The sequence below is a fragment of the Falco cherrug genome, chromosome 8 (assembly GCF_023634085.1).
Source record: "Falco cherrug isolate bFalChe1 chromosome 8, bFalChe1.pri, whole genome shotgun sequence".
Classification (NCBI taxonomy): domain Eukaryota; kingdom Metazoa; phylum Chordata; class Aves; order Falconiformes; family Falconidae; genus Falco; species Falco cherrug.
Genome location: NC_073704.1, coordinates 44,299,467 through 44,323,460, shown reverse-complemented (window position 1 = coordinate 44,323,460; position 23,994 = coordinate 44,299,467). Strand labels below are relative to the sequence as shown.

The 23,994-nt window shown below is 48.4% G+C and overlaps 1 protein-coding gene and 1 long non-coding RNA gene across 5 annotated transcripts in view; both read right to left on the bottom strand.

Annotated features, from left to right (window-relative positions):
• The window catches only part of NRG2 (neuregulin 2), a 165,835-nt gene that overhangs the window by 117,556 nt on the left and 24,285 nt on the right, over positions 1 to 23,994 (bottom strand). The window lies entirely within an intron of this gene.
• LOC114014657 (uncharacterized) lies at positions 17,578 to 20,220 on the bottom strand. The gene is made up of 3 exons (XR_003558234.2): positions 19,049 to 20,220; positions 18,798 to 18,954; positions 17,578 to 17,967 (listed from the first exon to the last, which is right to left on the bottom strand). It is a non-coding gene; the product is annotated as an uncharacterized LOC114014657 (long non-coding RNA).

Sequence of the window (23,994 nt, the reverse complement as noted above, 5' to 3'; positions counted from 1 at the left end):
GGTATGAATAGAGGCCTTCCACAGCCAGGTCAGATTTCAGGTCACCAGAAACAGAGCATGAAGATGTTCTAGACTCAATTTGGAATCTCCGGGAAGAGATTTGGGAAGCAAAGTTTCCAAACGGTGGTATACAAAGAAGATTTGATGAAAGCAGCACAGGCATTGGTGCTTGCCAAAATGAAGGAAAGAGATTATCCAAGGCCTGAATACTTAAATATGGACAATTTAAATTTGAAAAAAAAATAGACAATTTAGAATTATCAGATGGGAAATGAGTTAAAGATCTCCTCAAAACCTTGGATCTCTTCCACAGCACAACACACCACGGCAAGTTTCTTCCTCTCCTCCTAGAAGGCTCTTTCCCAGGCCCCTGCTCCACACAGGACTTTGCTTTCTCTTCATACTGTGAAGTTAAGCTCTAAGCTTGCCCCCTTCAGTTCACTCCATTTACTGTCCAGAAACCAGAGAAAAGTGCAGTCACACCACTTTCTAGACAGCATGATCTTCCCACCATCCAGTCCAGGTCTTCTTTTTCCCTGCAGGCCAATTTACTTCAGAATCTCCTCTGGCACTTCCCTATCTTCTCCCATCCACATCTTCCCCTCCTAAGGGCCCCCAGAGGTCACCCCCGGGGGTCTCTGACAAGTGGATATACCATGCAAATTCAGAGAAACACCCTGTGGCCCCAGCACCCACTGCAGCTCTTCCATATGTTCTCCACATAGCCCATGCACTGTGAGGTGAGGAACAAAGTGTCACTAGTCCACTTCAGCTAGGACCACTTAAGTGCTGCCATCTGGCCACTCAGGACACTTCATGACAGCTAGCCAAGAGGGGCACATGGGCTCACCTTTTGGGAGGCAGTCAGCAACCCAGGCAAAAGCCTTCTGCCATCTTTTACCTTCTAAGCTAGTGTAGGAAAGCCAAGGAGTGTTTTTTTCTTTTCTTGGTACCTCCTGCAGGTGAGAACTCTCAACATGGGTCAGATACCCTTTGTGAGTAGAAAGCCATTACAGGAGTGAACATATTCCTCCCATTTCTGGGAGTTCGCATCAAGTCATTATTGTTAGTTAACACCTTAAGGGGACTAAGAAAGGAAAAAAAACCCAAACCTTAGAGGTTTTCCAAATCATACAATGTTGTGGTATTTACTGGAGGGTCTGAAGGCAAAGGCTGTGCTGAGCCAAACCAGCAGGGTCCACTGTTAATTATGAGCTTTCCCTGGAGATGACACACCTACCGCCACTGTCATTCCCTAGGTTCCTGGCCCCAAATCCAGCCAGCACCCTGCACCCAAACCATGGTACTCACTACTGTAGAAGTAGCGTATAATGCTGATCCCTCACCTGCAGAAACCACATGGCAAGATGTCTTGTTTTGCTAGAGAAATCCAAATGGAAATGAAGAGCCAAACTTACACACACACACATACATGCCAACACTGCCTTCTTCCAGCCTGCATCAAGACCACCTGGCCCTTGCAGATCACACAACTCCTCCAAATTCCACCTCCACCAGGTTCCTCACAGCAGGGACAGCCTGGTCCCAGGAAACCCTACCTGACAAATATGGAGTCTGTGCAAAAGGTTCAGCAGAGTTGCAGGGAGAGTTAATGCTTGCAGCATATCCCCTGACATGGACCTGGCAGGTAACCCACGATAGCCTCCCCCACCACCATATTGGTTTTTTCAGTGAGCTGCTGTCAGGGCCCAGGCCACAGTGCACACTGTGCCATCCCAGCTAGGAAACACAGCAGCCAGAAACCAGCACCAGGTACATGTCATGGAGCTGTGCTGGAAGCCCAGACCTGCTCCTCCCCAATGGTCATGAGGGTATCATGCTCTGCCACTCACAGGACATCATTATCAGGAGATTGATGCCGGCCCCAGAGATCTGGAGCTAGAAAAGCAGTTCTCCATGGGCAGGGAAAAGTTCTGGTTTGTGGTGGTAGAGCTGATGTCAGTGCCTGGAGCGCTGCAAAGTTCATTCAGATTAACCCATGTGGATCTACAACAGATCCCTACAGCAGGAAAGCAAGGGTTGGTGTGTCTCCAGTAACCAGTAGGTGAACAAGGATACACCAACACTAACTGGGCCTGAATGTGACCCCCATCATCAAAGGGAATTGGCCAGGAATTTAAATCCTTACTCAGACTTTTTGCCACAGGCAATTGGGCATGAAGCAGGGAGCCCCCAAGTTCAACATTTGATTAATCTAGGTGCCAGGTCTTGGAGGCTGCAAGATTCAGTCAGTGTGGAAACAAAATCAACATGAGCCATGTGGGCCAGGATCCATGAAGCACTCCTTGTAGCAGCAAGGTTGCCACTACTAGACCACGCAGAACAATAAACAGCAGACTAGTGCCTTCAACAGGGCAATTCCTTAGTTCTTTTCAAATCCCTTCCCACCTCTTCCTTCAGTTCTGTTCAAGCCTCTCTCTCTCCTAGAACTGCTCTACACTGATGAACAGCAGCTTTGGTGGTTGGACCTACAGACAGATAAGGAAGAACTTTGCCTTTCTAGAAACCAGAAAAAACATTTCAGCCTGTCTGCCTAAGAAATGGGTCTAATTAAACTGCTTGACCTCCGCATGAATCTGTATTTCTCCTCCCAGAAACTTCTGACTCTCCCGTCTGATTTCAACTCCATTTAAGGCGACGGGCAGAAATGCAGAGATTGTGGCAGTCAGAAAGTTCTCCCATGTGAGCAACCGCAGAGGCAGAGACCGATTGCAATGCTTGTCACAAATCAGACCTTCATGTAGCAATCCAGGGTCCACTGGCCCCAACACTCATGAACAGTTTGTTCTAGGATAAATTTCTAGGTAACTTTCTGCGCACACCCACCACCTACACAAGACACCAAAGTCAGAGCTACAGAAGGAGGGACTTGTGCCCAGCCCTACAGAGCACTTTTTTAGTATCTCCGGTGCTAGTGTAACTGCTGCGACCCTGTGCAGCCAGCTGGAAGATGTACCAATGAGACAGACATGCAGGCGTAGCGAGACGGATGCTGGGGCCAGGACAGAATGCCATTTAGACGTCAAATTGGGCTCGCAGCTGGGATAACAGAGATATTAGTGTGATCAGTGCAACCTTGTCAGCCCACAACTGTAACAAAATGAGATGGTACACTCAGCCACTCCTCAGAGTAGCTCACAGCTGCGCTCCATGCCTCAGTACTGACCCAGTGTCTGACTGGCCTCTTCAGAGTCCATGCAAGCTCCATTACCCTTCCCAGACAAGCCGATGGCCTGGGGAACTGGTGGCCAGATCTGCCTCCTGACAGAGCAGAAACCTACAGAATTACAGCATCTCGCCACAAACCATATCTGCTTCCCGAGAGCCTTCATGGGGCCTGCAGGACAGGCAACAGCATCTCCTCCATCTCAATGGGAATACCTGCAGTCCCCTGAGCAGAAATTCTCCTCCCCTGCAATGTCTTCTGCTTCTTTCTGGTCCTAGACTCAATGGGAGGATCTCTTCTGATGCTTGCATTTTTCACCCAGCTTGGGTAACACTTTTCAGAGCCAGGCACATGCATGCGCAAACTTGCTAGACAGTCAGGTTTGTGTAGAAGGGGGCTGTTTGAACCCAACAGTTTCTGAGAACACAGAAAGAAATCAGCAGCACCACTGAGGCTAGTAAGCAGCCTCTTTACTGTGTCCTGACCAATATGCTAGGACCTGTCCGATCCATTCTGGAGCTGAATTCAGTTCAGTGCTTTTCTTACAATCTTCCAAAAACTACAACATTCCCTTGCCCTCCCTCCTCAATTTGCTTGCTCAGCCTTGCCTGCAGTGCTGGTGTGAGCTCCCCTGGTGAAATTTCTACCTGAGACAGTGGGAGACAGAGCTTTTTCAAATCCACTTGATCTCCTCCACTAGGAAGCTTCTGATGCTCAACTATTTTACGCTAATTGCATACAAGCCAGTTCTGAAAAAAAAATATGCAAACGGTTGTATATGATACACTTCAGTGTCTTCTACTTCTATAATGTATTGGATGACACCCTCTGGGGAAAACAATCCTGCATGAACAATTAATGACACAAGAGGAAAGCGTAAGTAGGGCAATATGGGTATGGATGATAATTACTGAGGCATAAAAATACATCATGAAATATGCTTAAATAACTTCATATGAGGTGGCATTTCTGGCTTAGCAATTCCTTTACCACGATACAATTTTTGTGCTCATGAGCCAGCTGAAAGTAGCTAAAAATCTCAGGACCAAGCAGACCAAGAAGTCAATGGGAGTGAGTCTGTGTCCTTTCTCCTGTCACATTCTCACTGGCAATGTGGCCCTAGAAAGCTAGTGCTACATTTCCCTGTGCTTCCTCCTCCAGGTAAACTGAGCCTCAGTTTACCCTGCTGTACTGACTCCAAATCAACAGACATTCCCTCTTCACAGCTAATCCAGATTTGCCTTGGAATAAGGGATTGACCAAGGTCTTTGCACGGGAAGCAACACCTTCCTGTGGCCTAAGCAAAAGACTTCCAAACTGAGATAATGCAGAAATCATTTATCCAGTTCTCAGGAGTACAGACTCCCCTTACTGTAATGCCCTGGGAGCTTCTGGAACTAATTGTGCCCTTTGGGGTGGCCCAAAGGGATACATCCTGCAGTGCTGCTTGTCACTGTCCTGCTTCAAACTGTGTGCTCATGTGCTACTTGAGAAGCAGGCACCTCACTGAGCAGCAGAGTTTGAGACAACAGGCCCCCTGAGACGCCTCCCAGCTCAGCACAACATGCGCATGGTTTTCCTTCTATCTACATCTCTGTCAACGCACCACGACTCCTCCTCTGCACAGATCTCCTGCAGACTGCCTGGGAAGTCTGATGAAAAGAGGCGATTTGAACACGATGGCCTGCCAGCACTGGCCTCAGGATATGGCACCACAAGCTCAGAAAGTCCTAGACACAAACAGGGCTAAACAGGCATTACAAGATGATAAGTGAGCATGTCAACATTGCAGGGAGGAGGCCCAAAAAGCAGGCAGGAGCCCGAGCTCTCCTGGAGACTGTGCACCAGGCAAACAGATATGTGTTCTCCTCCAAGCTGCTGGATCCGGGATAGGGGGAGAAGCCAAAAAAAAAAAAAGACAGGCCTGGAAACAGGGACTAAGGACAATCAAAAAGCTTTAACACCATTGCAGGTGCGTATGTCTTGCATAAGGTGAGCCAGTAAGGCTGAAGCACAGACCACACCCTACATACCTAAGCTTTCTACCCAAGTACCAATACCATGTCCCTCAAATCAAAGCACACATGAGTATGTTTGCCAGGCCCTTGACTGTGCCATGCTTTAGCTTGGGATAAATCTAAGCTTCCTTGCAAGAAGGCTTGCTAGAGTGCTATAACACGCTTAATGCCAGTCCCCCTGTTTTCCGTTCAAGACAATCACATGCTTCTTTATTCCACACCGTTAAGGTGCTTCCCCAGAGACATTCACGGGACCCAAAGCCCCTCCTCACATCCTCACACACAGAGTGAAGGTCCCAGAACATGTTGTGGTGGAGAAGCTCACAGGAAGGGACTAAAGCAAATACTCAGCACAGTGACAACCAGCTTGTAGACACCTCACACTGTTCTACCAGATTGGAAATGGATGTTTAGCTAAACAACCAAGAAACCATATCTGTAACGTTTCATACACTCAAGTTTGTCTCCTAGAATAACCAGCAGTGGTAAAGTTTGTCAGCCTTGGGAGAAAAAAACTAAGACCCTACCCATTTCATCAGCTCCAAAACAGCCCTTTGTTGCACTCAGACCAGTCAATCTCTGAGCTGTTCTGTTCAAATTTTCTGCTGCCCACAGCCAGTCTGAAATGCTTTTTCTACCTGAGTCCCTATGACACTATTATATTCCATCCTTGCATAACATATATACAGTAGAAATAACAATGGCTTAATCTGTACTTTCCACTCCTATTGTTCTCTAATGACCTGCTGTAATTATCCAAACCGAACTCTTCTGGCAGAGCACAGCAACATTTCTTAACTGGCTCAGTCTGTTCCCAGTGGGCTACTGAGCCTATCTGGAAGCACTTTCTTCTGGTGAAGTGTCCCAGGAACCAGTGATCCTCTCAAAAGGGCAAGTCCAGCAGCTCTGAGATGGAAACAACCGGTACTGCATTGGCAGCAGAGGGAGAGATGTCCCAAGCATCCCTAGAGCTTCACGCCCTGAGATGGAGAGAAACAAAAATACTATCTTCCCTGACAGAAGGAAGAAGAGAAAACAATGCAAATACTTTCCAAGTGCCCTACTACAGGCAAGCACAACCACGTTCAGACAGGAAGCTTCATTATCAACCTGTGAGCTTTAGTGGGGTTCTGTGATTTGTTCTTGTTTTTAGTAAGACATGTTGCCTCTTTCCAGACTTATTTTGGCTTCCTGTGCCAGTAAGCCAGGAAAAAAAGCAAACCTTATCAAATATACGATCTTTTCCCCTTGTTTTTCTTTCTTAAAGCTGCTGAAATGAGGTGGACCAACAGCGGTTACCACCCTGTTCTTAATCCTCAGGTTGGATATGGAAGTGAAACCGAACTTCCTGGAAGCACCCAGTTAAATGAGCCGACTGAGCAGAGTGCACAGTCATCTTTTGAAAGCCAGATCAGAAGGTGGTTGATCCTCCATTTTCCACCCTGGCAAAACTGCTATCATTATCAACAAACATGTAGTGATTCAGGGTTCCAAAAGAATCTATTTGAGAGAAGATTTTTACAACAACTGCTCATTTAATTTCAGATTCCTCACCATTGCAGTGGTTTCGTGGCACCTCCTGCACCCATTACCCAGGAATCTCCAACAATGAAAATCCCCACCTCCCTGGGGACCCTGGGGACCCATCCCCTACCCTCCTAGGGAAAAAGTCATTGAAGGCATACAAAGCTTTCCAGCTATAAGGCCAGAGCTCCACATGGCTCTGCCACCAGCACTGAACAGCAGTCGGGGCAGCACAAGGATGAACAGCCACCATGCTCACTTCCAGACTGCCATTCACCAAATAACCACAGCCCCCTGCTCCCCAGAAAAGCAGAGGCAGCCTCTTCTCCCCCTACCAGCTCACAGGCTCTGGCAGCCTGCCAAATTCTTGCATTGATGGGGGAAAATAAGTACACTGCAGTGTTTACAGAGATGGGGAGGATTAAAGCCTTTTGTGAGCAGCCAGTAACCCAAACCAGAGGTGCAGGGCAGAGATTGTGTGTCATGGCACCCAGAGTACAGAGTGGGATATTAAAGGCAGATTAGGATAATTTCACATGCCAGACACCAGGAGAGACCTTACAGTCCAAACATGCTTGAACTTGCTGATAAACCTGTTGCGTTTAGTGGATAACCACTGAAGCAGGCTAAAAAGCCAGGGCCACAAAGCAAGCGCCAGGTCTGATAACAGGCATTTAATATTTATTAGTGCGGGGTTATGAGCCCCTCTTTCAATACTTCTACCTTCACTAACAGCACTAGCCCTTCTGCAAACCCACCAGGAGAGAGGCCTTTCCCTGGTCAAATGGTTTGTGTCAGGCTGACACCAGACGCCTCTGTGTCTCACTGAAAGGAGCAGTTTTATGGCCAACTGCCAAAATTAGTTTATAACCTGTGACTGGTACCAGCAATCACTATGTCTGAGTGAAGGGAAGGTGCCCTGATCTCAGCTCTATGATTATGTATATCAGGGGAAGAGCTAACTGTATTACCATGTATACTGCTTTAGGGTAGCTCACATTATCATATTAACCCCTCAAGCTCAAGATGCGCTGCAAAGAGCATCTGCCCTGAAGTGCACGGTGAGGAGACCTGTGGATGTGCTACAAAATGCTTGTTCTGTGGTTGCCCCAGCCTGGACGTTACAGGCCAGTGTTACCTTTTCATCAGATATAGACTCTGCAACCACAGTCTTCCCTCTGGCCCTGGGCAGTTATTTCTGTAGTCTTCTGCGGCTTGTGGTAAAACAGTGCTTTACATCTCTCAGCTAACAGCCTCAAGAGCTAAACAAATGTTCGTTGCTTATATCAACACTAAAATACTAGCCCTGTTTTACATGTTCGTTGTCATCATTAAATGATCTCATACCCAGGAAGTTAGTAACTGTATGCAGCCAAACTGCAAGTAACTGGATCCCTTAGAGGAAGAGCAAGCACTAAAATGGCAGAAATTCTCTTTATACTGGAGTTAGATCAAGGTCAGATTCACCAGCCTATGATCTATGGATCTAGAGGACCACATTTCCTAGCAATTAGCACCTTCACAAAGAACAGCGTGCCACACAGTGATGAAGCAAGTGAAGGACTGAAAACTACAAGAAGAGTTCAGAAGCTTTCAATCAAGGAAAAAGGCAAAGGGGAATATTCTCTAATGGAAAAAGAGAAAAATCTATTGGATTGAGTCATCATAGCAAGTAAAATGGCCATACTGTAAAACTCACTTGGTGTACTAGAAAGGAGAACTGATCATAAAATGAGAGGAGATTCACAGCAAGCAGACACGGTCTGAAGAAGAACTTCAAAGGAAGGAAAGCCTTCTAGCATAAGCAAGGTAGTGGCAGGAAGATGGACATCCTTGGGACAGTCAGCTCCTGCTCCTGTGTGTCTTTTGCTATAGTAATGGAGATTGGATTTCCAAAACGAGTTGCTGGCACACAAGAACTGCACATAGTAGCATTGCGGTAGTGCAAGGCTCCTCAACGCTATTTCAGTCTCCACTGTATCCAAGACGCAAATTACTAGATGCCTTATAATCACAACTGCATCAAGGGTACTGGCCTGGATATCCTCTCACAGTACATCCTAGCCTGGCCCAGCTAAGCATCAGCAGGTTTTCGAAGAACACTACACAGACAGGATTTTGTCCAGCCCTTCAATAGAAGATTGTCTCTACTCATTTCACATACAATAAAGCAGCCTTTTTGATCCACTAACACCAGCAGAGTGGCTACTGTTTTTCCTTATCCCACAGAGCTGCACACAATTTCATAGTAGCCAGATATCTATTACATTGAATGAAAAACAAAAGCACCAATGCAGAAAAGAAAAAAAAAAAAAGGCTTCTTGTTTGATTTAAAAGGATTTCACCACAGCCTTCCCATGCCAGCCAGGGGTAATAGTTACTTGTGCTACGTCAGGGCACCTCAAACTTTTTAAACAGGGGGCCGGCGCATGGATTAAGTGGCAGGCAGTCATCTGCGGCTGCTTGGTTTCCCCCCCCAAACCCCAGCGGGGGGGGGGGGGGGGGGGGGGCAGGGGGGGGTCTGTAAATACTGGGGGCTGGATTGAGGACCCTGGGGGGGCTGTATCCGACCCACAGGCCATAGTTTGAGGATCCCTGTGCTACGTGATCTAGACATCTCCATGTCATGCAATCCTCCAGCTCAGAGGGACCTTGAGAAGCCTTCATTGCTACAAGCTACATGTCAACATCCTCTTGGACAGTAAGAAGACACATATGAAGAACCCAAATACCATGCAGGTCATCTGGTCAGCACAGTGGAAGGACCACAGTTCGGTTGAGTTTGACCATGCTTCTGGAAGATCTAGCACTACAATAATTAAGACTTGCAAGGTCATCTTTGCTCTGTGATGTGCATCAACTACATAGCTAGCCACTACATACCACAGAGTAAACCAGGAAGGAGAAGAATTTCATGCATCCCACATTCAAGTGATAATAACAGACAAAAACAGAGTTGAAGAGCCTTCTTTCTAAAAAACAGCCTGGTAACTTTGCAGGAGTGGCTATAGCATAAGTACAACAGGTCCAGACAACAGTATCCAGGAAGATAGAGGAGTCACAGTTGCCATAGGAGAAGCACAAGGAACCTTGCATCAGTTTGCCAAATGCCCTGGAGATGCTAGCTTAAAATAAACAGGAAGGCTTTATAAATGACCAGAATGATGATTTTCTCCTAGCAACTGTCTGGGAGAACTCTAACTGAACCCAGAAAAGTATCAGCCTGTTCCAGGACAAGCGATACTGTGTGCTTCAAGGATGTAGGCATCAGCTGCAGGGTCCAGGGAGAATGGAAAACTCAGACCAGAAAGTCCCCACAGTGCAGAGAAGAAGTTCTGGGGATAAAAGGGGAAAACTGGAACACACTGTGGACAATCTGCTGGGACAGGAACAGTATGGGTGACTGACAGGCTTACTCTCAGGAGTGACTCAGTGTGGAGGACTGAGGAGAACACAAACATGCAAGGCAACATGGGTGAAGGTGACTGACCCAAAAGGGTTGGGGAGCCTTGAAAGGTATACCAGGGAAGCTGAAATGCTGATTTCAGAAAGGCAAACCGCTGTAAGCTCTGAGCTTTGGTATGAATATTTTGGAAGGCTGAACTACACAAAGAGCAATGACAGTTCTGCTAGTGTGTTGAAGAAGTGAGCCTTAAACAAGCTTCCTCGCTTCCAGGAAAAAGCAGGAAGAAAGGGAAAAGACCAATATGGCTGAAACATGAGAGGTGGCAGTCAGAAGGAGGAATCGACATTAGGTTAGATTGCAACAGGCAACAGTTAAAAGTAGTCTCACAAGAAAAGGGCAAAGCTGAAAAGCCAAGACACTTAGCTTTGGAGGATCACTGAGGGTGACAAACTCTTCTAAGCCCATCAGTCATGTGAGAGAGAGAAGGCATGTCCACTTCTCAGAGCTGGAAAGCTATCAGCTGTCTTGGATACATGTTGAAGGTCACTGTGTGAGAAAAAAGTAGCAGCTGATGCAGCACAGCTATTATCAGCCACAGGAGGACATGATTTAACCCTCTGATAAGGCAAGAGCAGAGTAAGGAGTACTTCTCTGTGCAAATGGTTTTAAATGAGATGTGCCTGATCAGCCTTATCTCAAGGCACTGAAGCAGGTTGATGGGTTTTGGGCTCCAGAGACAACCAAGCAGCCTTATAAGGCTGCAGGGAGAGCAAATGAAGTGCTGCTTTACAAAATGAAAGAAAAGAAACTCTGGGCAATTACAGACCTGCTACCTTAGTTTTCATTACCATAAGCACTAAAGGCAAGCAAGGAAGGGTGCAGGGACTAACACAACCTCTTCAGATCAACGCAGCTTCCTGGGACAGCCAGGTGGAAGAACTTTGTAGATGAGGAAAAACAACAGTTATCAATTCTTGACATTAGTAAGTTTTTTGATACTTGTTTGGTGAAGGGAGCTTCAAATGGCAATATGATGGGAGAATATCTAGAAAAAACAGATTCAAAGAGTAGTCATAAATGGCTTGCTGCCTAATGTAAGATGCATCAAGTGAGGATTCACAGAGCTGGGGTTTGGGTCAATCCTAATTAGCCTTTTTACTTACAGCCAGATAACAGAAAAGGAAGCAGGTTTATTCATCAAGCAGATGATGCCAGCACAGAAGAGGCTGCCAGTGTATCACAGGGCAGGCTTTGGATCCAAACCAATCTCCAGAACCTGGGAGATGCAGTCAGAAAAGAAATAAGAAACAACTGAGTCAGTGTGAATACATCATGCCAAACCTCAGCAGGGCAGTCAGTCCCACAGGCAGAGAAGGATCTAGAAGGTATTGTGGGTCACAGCCTGCACAGGAGTCCATGCCCACTGATGGGCATGGGGGGGAAGGGGCATGAGTCCCATGGGTTTTAAATATCCCCACTGATGAAGACTCCACATCCTCTCTGGGGAGTCCATACCAGTGTTTGAGCACTCTCACAATAGAAAAGGCGTTTTTGTTTAGATGGAACCTCCCGTGGGCCCACTGCCTCTGGTCCTGTCACTGGACACTACTGAGGAGAGTCCAGCTCCCTCTTCTTCATTCCCTGCCATCAGGTATTTATACACATGGATAAGGTTACCCTGAGCCTTCTCTTCTGGACCAGTTTCAGCCTCTCATATAAGAGATGTTCCAGCCTCTTAAGCATTCATGGGTCCAGTTTGCTTAAGTGCTCCCTAACCTGAAGGCAAGTCTTCCTTGTTCCAGACCTTTCCCCTGGTCTCAGGATTTTAGGATTGCTGAAGGCTGGTCTTACCAGTAAAGACTAAAGCAAAAAAGGCATCAAGTACCTCAGCTTTTTCCACATCTTCTGTTACCAGGTCCTCAGCACCAATCAGCAGCAGTCCCACACTTCCCCTAGTCTTCCTTTTGCTGTTTACATACTTACAGAATCCTTTCTTACCATCCTTCACGCTCCTCACCAGATTCAATTCCAGGTCACTCTATCCCTGCAAGATCAGACAGCGACTCTATAATCCTCCTCGGTCACATGCCTTTGCTTCCACCTCTTGTATGTCTCCCTTATATGTCTGAGTTCAGTTATAAGCCCCTTCCTCACCCATGCAGGCCTTTGCTTGATGAATCTCAGTTCTATCCCTTCACCTTTGGCTTATGTATGAGCATCTGCTGCTTCCTCAGGTCTTTGCGTAGGTCTCTTTATGGGGGATAGCACGGTTACTCCAAGCCACGTTGTCTGAAACCAGCCTCCAGCCCACCAGCTAGATTTTTCTGATGTCATATGGATATTCAGCTCCCCATCACAACTGATCTTCTTATATCAGCCAATTGTGGCATTTGTTTGTGTTTGCTATGTAAGTGGAGCAGATGGAAAAACCACAAAGGAAGTAGTGGTAGCTAAGTCTCCCCTCTTGCCCTATTCACCCATTTAAAGCCTTGCTGCACAACATGGTATGTTTCAACACCTGCAGTGATAAATAGTAGCACAAACCAGGAACAACCACCCCGTCATGTTTACCCTCAAGTGTTCCTTGGTCACATTGCAACCCACAATAGCATTCGTTAACAAGTGTTAGAACATAGTTACAAATTGAAACAAACACAAATGCTCCGTCAGTGTTATTGCAGACTTCATTAATGATGATCCTTCGCATTTCAGCAACAGCCATTCAAGGATCTGAAAACATTTATATGCTTCTGTGAGCCAAGCGTCATGCTCCATGTGCAAGCCAGATGTTCACAACATCATTTTAGAAATGAGGGAACGAAGTTCACAGGACTGACTCCAGATCTCTTTCCTCCCACTGAGTAATCCACTGCCCACCAACTAGTCATAGGGGAATTATCCAATTCAAGGCAAGGCAGGATACTATTATGGTCTCTTTGTTTCCTTGCATTGTCTCTATTCCCTTGTTCCTCATCTTGTATTTCAATTCTAGCCCTGGAGGGGTACCTCTGAACGTGTCCGCTGCAGCACAGCATGGCACAGAGATGCAACTTAGCTCTACCCAGTACAGCCAGGCGGCAATGGTACCAGAATCTGGGTAACAGAGAGCTCTTGAAGTAGGTCGCCAGCAGCTGCATGCATCAAGCCAGGCCTCTTACAGACAGAGCAAACCCAGTGAATTTGCAGTAGCAGCAAAGCCAACTAGATCAAACATCTCTCCCATTCCAGCCATCTCCCCTGCAGAGCCTGGGCAGGGCCCTGTCCACCTCCAAAACCTTGCACTTCAAAGAGCCAAAATGAGAATCAAGAAAGTGATTCCCGCTTAGCAAACTGACCTTTTTAAGGTGCTTAGCTCCTCCCTCTCCCCCCACACCTTGCTGGCTGAGCAGTACAAGAGAATCCCTTGCAGCTAAAGAAACACCTATGCCTACAAAGCCGCAGCCGACTGCAGAATCTCTCCTACATCCCTCCTGCCAAACTGCTCCACCAGCTGGGTCTCTGCATCGTGTAATTTTTTCAAGATTAATGAAAAATCACACGGCGCTCCCTCTAGTGACAACCTAAGCACATTCAAGCAGTCGGGTCGCAGCTTGCAGAAGCACTGCAAACTGTTTTAGGCAAAACAGGCAATATTTTTACACATGACATCTAACATCTACAGTCTCTCTCATGTCTTTGACATATCCAAACCTACCTTAGTCTCTCTCTCTGGGGCTGCTGCTGCTCTGCAAGCACAGGTCTCACCAAGCTCAAGAGGCTGCTAACAGGATCTGCAGAGCTTCGCCAGACCTCAGTTAAAATCTAGTCTGAGCTGAGAGTGACCTCAAGGTAAAAGCACTGGGCGGACACAGTCACCTGAGCAGGGTCATCACGTGTGCACTTTGCAGCTGGCACTCATTGATCAAATAAAAGCAAGTTCAGGAACTGAAAGCAGCTATGCAACAGAGAACAGCCACAGCTCAAACCAGCATTCCATCTCCTGCATTCGTTCCAGGGACAGCAGAATGTTGTCAAACCCAGGCCTAGTCACCCTAAGCCATGCAACCCATAATATCACCTCCTATAATGTACTCATACATAACCTCACAAAGTGTGGGTGAGATGAGTGGACAGTGAGGTGGGTTGGGAACTGGCTGAACGGCAGAGCTCAGAGGGCTGTGATCCGTGGTGCAGAGCTGAGCTGGAGGCCTGTAGCTAGCAGTGTTCCCCAGGGGTCCTGTTCAACTCAGTCATCAGTGACCTGGCTGAAGGGACAAAGCGTGCCCTCAGCCAGTCTGCTGAGGATACAAAACTGGGAGCAGTCTCTGATCCACCAGAGGCTACGCTACCGTTCAGCCAGATGTGGTCTAGCTACAGCTGGGTGGACATGAACCTCAGGAAGTTCACCAAAGGCAAATGTAGGGTCCTGCACCTGGGGAGGAACAACCCCATGCAACAGTGCAGCACCACAGCACCAGCATAGACACATGGTTGGACTTTATCAGAGAGGCTTGCCATGGCCCCTGGCAGGGGCCACTGTTCCATCATCAGCCCCACCAGACAGCCACACCAACTGCAGTCAAACAACAAGCATCAGCATGATAAAAATGAGATTTTTCTGCTTTTTCTTTCAGGTCCAGAAAGTCTAGGAGTAGCCCCAAAGCACTGACACCTCTTCCTGAGTTAGCAGGGAGCCTGAGAAAGCTGCTGTGAAGGGGGAGAGCCATACTAATGGGGCTTGAGCCCCTACCTCACCCTCACCATGGCTGCTCAGGTTAAGGGGAAAGGAGGGAAGCCTCATATAACTGCTACCAGCTCTCACCAGCTCTGCAATGCTGGCTGCTTCAGTTCGTGTTATCTGCCTCATATCAAGGAATCCTAAAACCACAGAATGGTTGAACTCTCCCCCCATGGAATCATCGTTCACCCAAGCTTCTCTCTCTGCAACGCCACCCACATGATGGCTGAAAAACAGCCACTAGCCAGGGTGCTGGGGGAAAGCCAGGATAATGAGAAAGGCACCATCAGAGTCTGGACACAAAGGGAAGACTTAGAGGTGCAGACTGAGCAGGCATGGGGGTGTGGAGAGTCCCCAAGGGATACAAGCCACAGCAACGGGGAATCAGTTGGAAGGGCCCACAGCCCTGCAGGAAACCATGGGGATGGAGGGAAGGGCATAGGGATGGAGGGAAGAGCATGGGGCCAGAGGGAAGGCTCTGCAGCCCTAAGACCAAAGAGCCTGGAGAACTGCAGAAGAAGGGAGGACATCCGCATGCCTGTGTAGGAGCAGCGCATGCACGGGGAGGTAGCAGCCACCACACAACTCCACCAAGTGCCACAAGTGACCCGAGGCAGAGAGGGTCCATCTGGCTGGGGCCAGCCCCCTTATGGCAGGGCTGGGGTCCTGTCTCACCATGCACCTCCACTCAGAGGTGATGGGCAGAGGCCAGAAGCTCTGGGCACAGCGCTGCTGCCAAAAGCCATTCCCTCGCCCATTGCCATGGCATACTCAGGGCAGGTGCTGGCCCGCAGCAGAGAGGGTCCCCAAAGGCCAGGGAAGCTGCAGGTACCTCAGGACACAGCAGGCAGTGCTGGGGCAGTGCAGGTGTCAGGACAGGTCCCAGCAGGCAGGACATGGTGGCAGGAGAGAGAGAGACAGGCACGGACAGATGTGTCTCCTGCTCCTGCTCCTGGGAGCAGTGGTGGAGGATGGCGGATAAGCTTGTGCACTTATTTCATGCCATTTAACTCTCTGCACTATAGCTATTTAAAATAAATTAATTAAAATAATCACAGTGCTGTGGCATCCCCCTGTCCACTGCAAACCAGAAGCCTTCAGCAGAGCAAGCTGTGTCCGGCGTTCCTGATCCTTGATGGAAGCAGGAGCTCATGTATGCTAGACTGGGGAGACCAAACCAGGGCAATGGGCTCTGTGCAGCAGACTTGCACGGAGAGCAGGGCACACGCTGTGCTGCTCCAGTGACAGGGACAGCATGTGGCACCCTGACTCCTAGCGAGGCAGAGCAGGAGAGCGAGAAACAGAGTCCTCCTAGCAGACCTGTGAGGCACCAGCTCCCAGCAGGACACATGAGACTGATTTCTTACGAGGAACAGTCAGTACATACTGCACTGGCTCCTAGCAGGGCAGGGCCAGAGGGCAGCGCACACACTTCTAGAGGGACACGTGGGAACCATTAGCTCCCAGCAGGACTCGTGACACACTGACTCCCAGCCAGACAAGACTAATGTGTGATGTACCAGCTCCTAGCTGATGCTCTGACTACCAGCAGGATGCCTGTGCTGAACTAACCCCCAGCAGGACATTTGTGATGCACTGGCTGCCAGTGGAGCTGAGCCCCATAAGACACACCAGCTCCCCATAGGACACAAGGGACTGACTGATTCCCAGCACGATACCTGTAGTGCCAAGATTCTCAGTGGGACACATCTAACACACCAACTCCCAGTAGGACACAGCCAACACAAGAACTTTTAGTAGAGCAGAGCCAGGGTGCAAGGTGCCAGCAGAGTATGTGCAAAACACACTGAATCCCAGCAAGGCACACCCACTGTGTGCCAGTTCCCATCAGGACACACATAATGCACCAACTCCCAGCAGGGCTAGGCCTGCCAGTGACGCACCAGCTCCCAGCAGGACACTTGTGATGCAGTGACTCCCAGTGCGACACATATGATACACCAGCTCCCAGTGAGACGCGCAATGCACTGACTTTCAGCACAACACATGCGATGCACCGACTCCTGCTGAGACACTCACAAGCGCACCAGTTCCCAGAGAGAAGATGCAATACGATGACTCCTAGTGTGGCCGGGTCAGTGTGTGAGGCACAAGCTTCTGGCATAACATGTGTGAAGCACTAGTTCCTAGAGCACCAGGCGCTATCTGTGAGACACCAGCTCCCAAATGACACACCAGCTCCTATGGGAAAAGGACTGGCATGCAATGCACAGACCCCTCTGTGCCTGGCTCCCTGTCCAGGGAGTCTCTGTCCTGGCAGAAGAGAGGTCCAGGACAGGACAGGCTGTGTGGCTGGGGGACAGGGACACCATAGCAGGGCTCCCAGTGCCACCTAGTGGGGACAGGAAACGCTCAGGGGCCACCCACCCCTGAAACCTGGGTGCTGCTGGGTGCAGCCGACTTTCCCCCCCCAGGCCAGCCTCTCTCACCACCCTGCCAGAGATCCATAGCTTCTGCCCACAAGCTGCAATGTCCAGAAAACATTACAGCCACTCTCATAAGAGGATGTTTCAAGAAAGCCCCCCAAAAGTATTACATCTTCTGGGGCACACACTGATGCTTGATGCTCGTTTTATCTGCACAGCTATCTGTGAATTATCCCTCCTCTGTGCGTGTGAACTCTGACACACAATCATGCATATACAGGAATGCGTCGCAGACACATCAGCCAAGGAAAACACCAGCACAGCAACAGCTTGTGTGACTGCACAAGTTTTATTCTGTAGGCTTTCTCCCCGAAAAACAGGCCAGAGGTTCTGCGAGATGGAAACAGCAGATGGGGCCATAAAGGTGCGGTACAGAGCTCTGTGCAAGTTTACAAATGGGAAGGCTAAAAATGAGTAACAAATGCAATTTAACCGGGGGTGGGGGGGGGTGGGGTGGGGGGGTTTGGTGCACGGGTTATGAGTGGATTTGCAATCCTGGTGTGCGAATGCAATCTTTCCTTCCACCTCTCCAACCAGCAGGCAACCGTCAATCTCTTAAGACGTTTCTCCACTTATCTACAGCCATTTAACCACTTGGCATTTTCTTCCATTCCATCTGCATCCTCAGTCTCTTCCTTCCTCACGTGTCCTTAGCCTGAAAACAATACCTAGGATATTAAGGAGAAAACCATGATACCTTGTGGAAGAGATGGAGCCTTCTCCAGGTGAAGGCACCCTCATGAACACTGGTGTGTCACTCAGCTGGTCTGCCCAGTGTAGTATAGCCCATACACTGAAAACAGACCAAGTAAGGCCCCAAGAAATTACTAGTTTCCAGTAGATACCCCCGGTTCACCTACTAGTCAAACACAGCCCCTCATTGCTCAAAGGATCAGCTACCAGATTTTTGTTGGCCTTAATCATGATTAAGCTGAGCATCTCTCCAGGGAGTTTTTCCAGGGAACGCAAATCCCTGCAAAAATTAAATCAGCTCAAAGATGCTCTATTATCCTCATGATCCACTCTGAAATCAAGGCAAAGGGTGAGGCTGGAAAATCAGGCCCATTGTGATAATGATCTCAGCTAGGCTGGATCCCCAATACTTCTCCAGTAATACATGAGACACGTCTGGAAATGGGGAGAGAGGAAATACATTCAAAAAGAAGTGGTCACAGAGTTCAAGGCAACAGAAGGGAAGGAGCTAACAAGAAACCCTGCCATTAAGAAGGCAATTAGGTAAAATCCAGGGCCTAGGTAAACTAACAGGTTGGTCACATCTCTCTAAACATGAACCCCATACAAAGCCAAGACACCAGGTGAGTAGCTTAGGTATGTTCAGAAAGCCAAATGACATTCCCATGGGGTCACACTGTCCTGAGCCCCTGCTCCCTAGGACAGCCCCTTCTCACCTACAGCAAAAACCCTGCAGGATCCCAAAGAAACACCAGCTGGTCTCCAAGCACTTAAACTGAAGGCTGTCCTCTTACCATGAACTCACCTCCTCTGCTCTCACATGTCCCAGCTGCCAACCTACTGCCTAGTTTCAAAACAGCAGATTTGGGATCGGAGTAGTCAAGTGAGCTGTGGTGGTCCAACAGGCTTCCACACAACTAGTGTCCTCCAAGAGCTGCCCTCTCCTCCCAGAGCAGCACAGTCTGAAAGAAAGGAAAGACATGTGGGCAAACATCAGTCTCAAAGCTGAACTCCTCCAGCTGCTCAGGACCAGATGATTATTTTAAGAGCACTTACATGAGAGAAAGAATAGCTTGGAAACTGCTAAGGAGAGACTTGACTAGGTCCCCTCCAGGTCACCAAGCACACTCAGGGCAGCAGAAGCAGCTCCAGGCTCTTGGCTCTGTCAAAATTTGGTGGCAAAACTGAAAAATGTGGTAGAAGACATTTTCTTTTTGCAAATTTTGCCAACCTGTCACAACACACTGGTGGTGATGAGCTGCAGAGAGATTTGGGCAGGCAGTGGCAGGAGCTAGGCTCAGCACAGGTGAGGTTGGTAGGCACGTTGTGGGGAAGGAAGACTGGGAGACATATGAACATAGCAGAGCTAACACTGTTACTAGGATTGGGGAGAAAACTGGAGAAAGGTGTGTTTGGGGGTGGGATTATCAGATCCTAGAACCGCCCAGGGATAGTCAGACCCATCAGATTCTAAACAGCCCAGATAATCACAGCAGTCAAGTCCCTGCTGGTGCATAGCCTGTCCCAAAGGCAGAGAGAATAAGAAATACAACATGAGGCCAGAGTGGCTTTACGCTACCTCCAGGCCAGGTAGACCAGCTGGCCTTCAGTGCTGCACACCCAGGCAAGCCCTGCTTCCCTCAGCAAAAACCCAGAGGGCTGACCACAACGTGCTTGGGTGTGACAGCTGGCATCTGCATAGGAAAGGGTCCTTCAGCATGACACATTATCATCTAAATCCCAAGACAGATATTAACATCTGTCATCTGGCTCTAGCAAGGCTTTAAGGGTTTGGGGGAATGAAACAGGTAACCCCAGCGTGGCTTGAGAGGAGAAGGAGCTTCCCCCCACCAGACAGCGGCTCTAAACCCTAGACCCTACATCAAAATAAGTTGCAGATCTCAAACTAGACTTCTCCATGGAAACTGAGGTCTCCTCACACCTACATGCCCAAGCAGTCCAGGGCAATGCTCACCAGGGAAGCAAGAGGAATAGCTGGGATAGGCAAAAAGGGGAGCTCAAACAAACGTCTCTGGAGAGTACACATACTAAGCTCCGAGTATGCCTGCACTGCCCAGCAGCTTCGTTCCCTGTCTTGCTCCCAGGTCCCAGTCTCTGACTGTCCATCCACATTGCAAGTACAGCCTTTTCCACACGGGCTGTAGTTTGGACGAGATCAGTTTGGCTTCTCCTAGGTGACAGATCACTGCACATGATGGATCATGCTGGGGCTGCTGAAACCCCAGAAATTACTGACGGTGTCTCAGAGCCAGTGAGCACTACAAGGGACCCATAAGTGACCTGGGCCAAAAATTACACAGTGTGGAAGCGGTCATCCCCAAGCTCTGCGGACTCAAGCCACTTTTCATCATGTGTCATGGGAGTCAGGGAAGAGCAAACTCCCTCTGCAGTAGATGCTGAAGCTCTGTTCTCACCACTGAAGGGAGCTCAGGCATCTGTACCTGGCTGATGGTACAAGTTGTACTGGATAAGAGCAACAGTCTGCCAAGACTAGTGCTCTTCCCCAGCAATGGCACACAACTTGGTAAAGGCCACAAGAAACGAGGTGAGTACAGAGTGATCCCACCTGTAACAGTGCCTTCCCAGCTGCCTACAAACTGCTCCTCAGTCCACCTCCTGAGCTAGAGATTGTAGTTGCCCTGCAATATCTAACAGCACTGCTCAAGAGGTTATGACACATTTTGACTCCCGCCTTTGAATGGGGAGTGAGCAATCCCTACATATCTCATCTGCAAAGGATGGCAAGCCCTCCTTGGAAGCTTTTCAAAGAGAAGTTGCATATTAATATCTCCAAGTTTAAAATTACTTGCTGAAACAAGCTATGTGCCAGGCTGTCCCACCTTTATCTCTGCAGTACTGGGAACATGCCCACAAGAAGTAGACGACCTCCAGATGGGTAGCAGAATAGAAAAACCTGAGGCTGATGTCCTCCAAACATACCACAAACTCATCACATCTCCAGGGGATCCCAGCAGACAACTCTTAATTTATGTCTTCTACATAGAGACCACCAGCCAAAAAGAATAAATGCTGGCCTTTACACTGCCTCACCTCTCTGCTCCGCAAATTAGAGAAGCCCTAATGTTTGCCTGCATATCAGCACAAACATGCTACCTCAAACAACTTGAAGCTGACAGTATTTTAGTCTTCCATGTTGAATACTGAGGACCTGAGCTTGCAGCTTCCTGAGTATGAAGGCAAAGAAACTTGAAGAAAACTGCAGCTCAGTTTGAACCACATTTTTTCTGAGCATCAGTCACTCCCTGTAATTAATTAGATCCCCAAAATACACAAGAAACTAAGAAAAACAACAGCCACAAGCTAAGATGACTGCACTCTATCAAAAAAGCTTTAATCTCTATGCAATGAATAAATAACTCTGACGTAACTATACACAGCAATTTTTCATCAGATGTCTGAGTATCAACCTCCCTTTCCAGACCTACTCTGATACAGCTACCAGCAAATGTGCTGATGGAAAACCACTGGCCACATTCACAAATGTGTCTAAAATCTAGCACATGAATCCAGCAGAAGCTGTTTCAAGAACCTACCACACCACCTCCTCCTTCTATAGCAACGCCACCTTGCAAGCCTCAGCATCTCTCTGTGCACTCCATGGGTATTTTAGCCCATAGCCTCACCATGGAAAGCACAAATACTGCTTTTTCAAGGATAAACAAGAGGTCAAAATCTGAGTGGATATTCCCAAAATCCATCAGACATCTTGAGGTTGGAAAAAAAAAATAACCCCAGAGCATTCAAATGCAGCTTTCCCAGGTGTATGGCCAACAGACTCTGTACCCAAACCAATGCCAGTAGCTGATGGATACTATTCATCTCCAGATTCCCAGTCAACTGGAGTCAGAATGTGATGATTTTGTGTGCTACTGGCCTCTCACTGGGACAATACAAACAAACAGGCTATTTCTGCACTAACAATTGTCCCTTTTCAGGGAAGGCTCTTTCATATCAGGCAGCCCATATTGCTACTGCTTAATCAGGCCGAGATTTAAGGAAGCCTGCTGTGAGATGACACAGATTGCTTCCTCCCTCGGGAGCTGGCGATCACCATGGTCAGTGTGTAACCGGCAACCCCTGCAAAAAGAGTCCCCATTATACACAACAGCTGAGTTCTCTTCTTCCTCTGCCAGCTCTTGGCCTCCATAGATCTGGACTAGGACCAAGGAGCCACCCCAGATGTTGGCCTTTTTATTCCTCGGAAGTCTTAACTGGCCACAGCTGGAAAGCAACGACTGAGGGAATGTGTAGCTGTTCACACATCTCTTCTGCCTCTCGTGTCAGCTCCGTAGACAGAGCTTTGTCTTGGTGTAGATGAAACCATCTGCTCAGTGTCTGGCAACTCCAGGCAGGCAAAGGGCAGGGAAGGCTGCCACAGCCAGCTGCCTGCCACCCAGGCAATTCCTGACTGTGCTGAGCAGCCAGGGCAGGGCAGCTCTGGCTGAGAAGGACCACCAGCATGGAGGGGAAAGGAGGATGGCGCACATTCCCCACGACAGGTCTGGAACAGGGCACCAGGATCAACCCAAACAGCTCCAGGTAGCTGAGACCTTTTGATCTCCCTCCTTCACGACCTCTGTGAAAGACTCATCAGGTGCCCTACAAGAGGCACTGGTGAGGGATTGTGCCTCCAAAGCATGCAAGTCTGCTGGGGCCCTGGTTCTACCTTCCTGTCAGGGTGCCAGAGCTAAGCAGTGTACCATCTGACGTGGACCTAGCATGGGTTCAGCAGCCTTACTCCCACTTGGGTGTTAAAGTTGTTGTTGAGATGCAGAAATTAGGCATGCAGGATCCCCAGCCACACATATCTCCAAACTCTCTTCCATCCTAGCAGGGGAGATAGTGTGTCCCAGGCAACAGCCTGATTAGCACCATCACCATCCCACACCTCAAGACTCTTCCAGCCTGCCTGGCAGCTTCTGCCTTGGGTCCCTATTCCAAAGCTCAAGCTTGTGTCTGGAAAACACTTCACCCAGATCAGAGCCTGCTATTACTCCGTGCCCAAAGTCTCCCCTGATTTGACAGACTACATCCTCAGGCTGTACAAATGACTCCAGGCCTGTGTCCAGACCCACTGCTATTGCAACTTATTTGAGCACTGTCTTTTCATCGAGCCACTCATCATCATCCCTGCATGGGATATCTCTGCAGCCTGGAGATCAAGGTGAGCAAAGACCACTTTGTATAGCAGGTGTGCAAGAAATCAACTGAAAGTTGCAGCAAGCTGCACGGTGATAGCTGCCCATCATTGACTTCCCTGCCCCTGAAAAACAGTCCCATGGGAAATTCTTCCAAATCACACAAGGAGCAGAAAATGTAGTTTAAGAAGGGAAAGTGTCAGCAGCTTTCCCTGAAGATGTTGCTTATAATTATTGAAATATATGTATTTGTGGGGTCTGCACATGAGTGTCTACACAGGCACAAACACAAAGTACACAGCTATGTGTCCAGCCGTTTTCTCTGGCAAACCTAAACAAAAAGCACCCATTTCTTGGTGTCAGCTCTGCTAAAGTACAGCTGGGCTAAAAGTGATGGAATGAACAGTACTGTGCACAAATACACCATCCAAATTGCAGAAAGGCTGCTTCTATTTCCCATGCATTTGTAAAACTTATATAATATTTTAATAGTCAGAGGAGTTGGAGATGTACATTTTTACTGCTGCTGAAGTGTACCCTAGTTGTTTCAGCTTGCAGGATAAGAACAGGACACACGGGAGGTCCCAGACATGTTCCCAGACAGCTCCTGCATCCCAGGCCAGTTTCCTAGATGCAACTGTGGCCTCAGAAGATCCCACACCAGCATGCCTGGCCAAGCTCTGCAGGAGCAAGACAGCTCCTACAGGGAGAGATGGCTACACAGGAGCCAGGAACCAGTAGGAAATCAACAGGGCAGCTTCAAAACTGACAGCTTCTCACCTCCTCCAAACTTGGGAGATGTGGCAATACCACAGGGTGGAA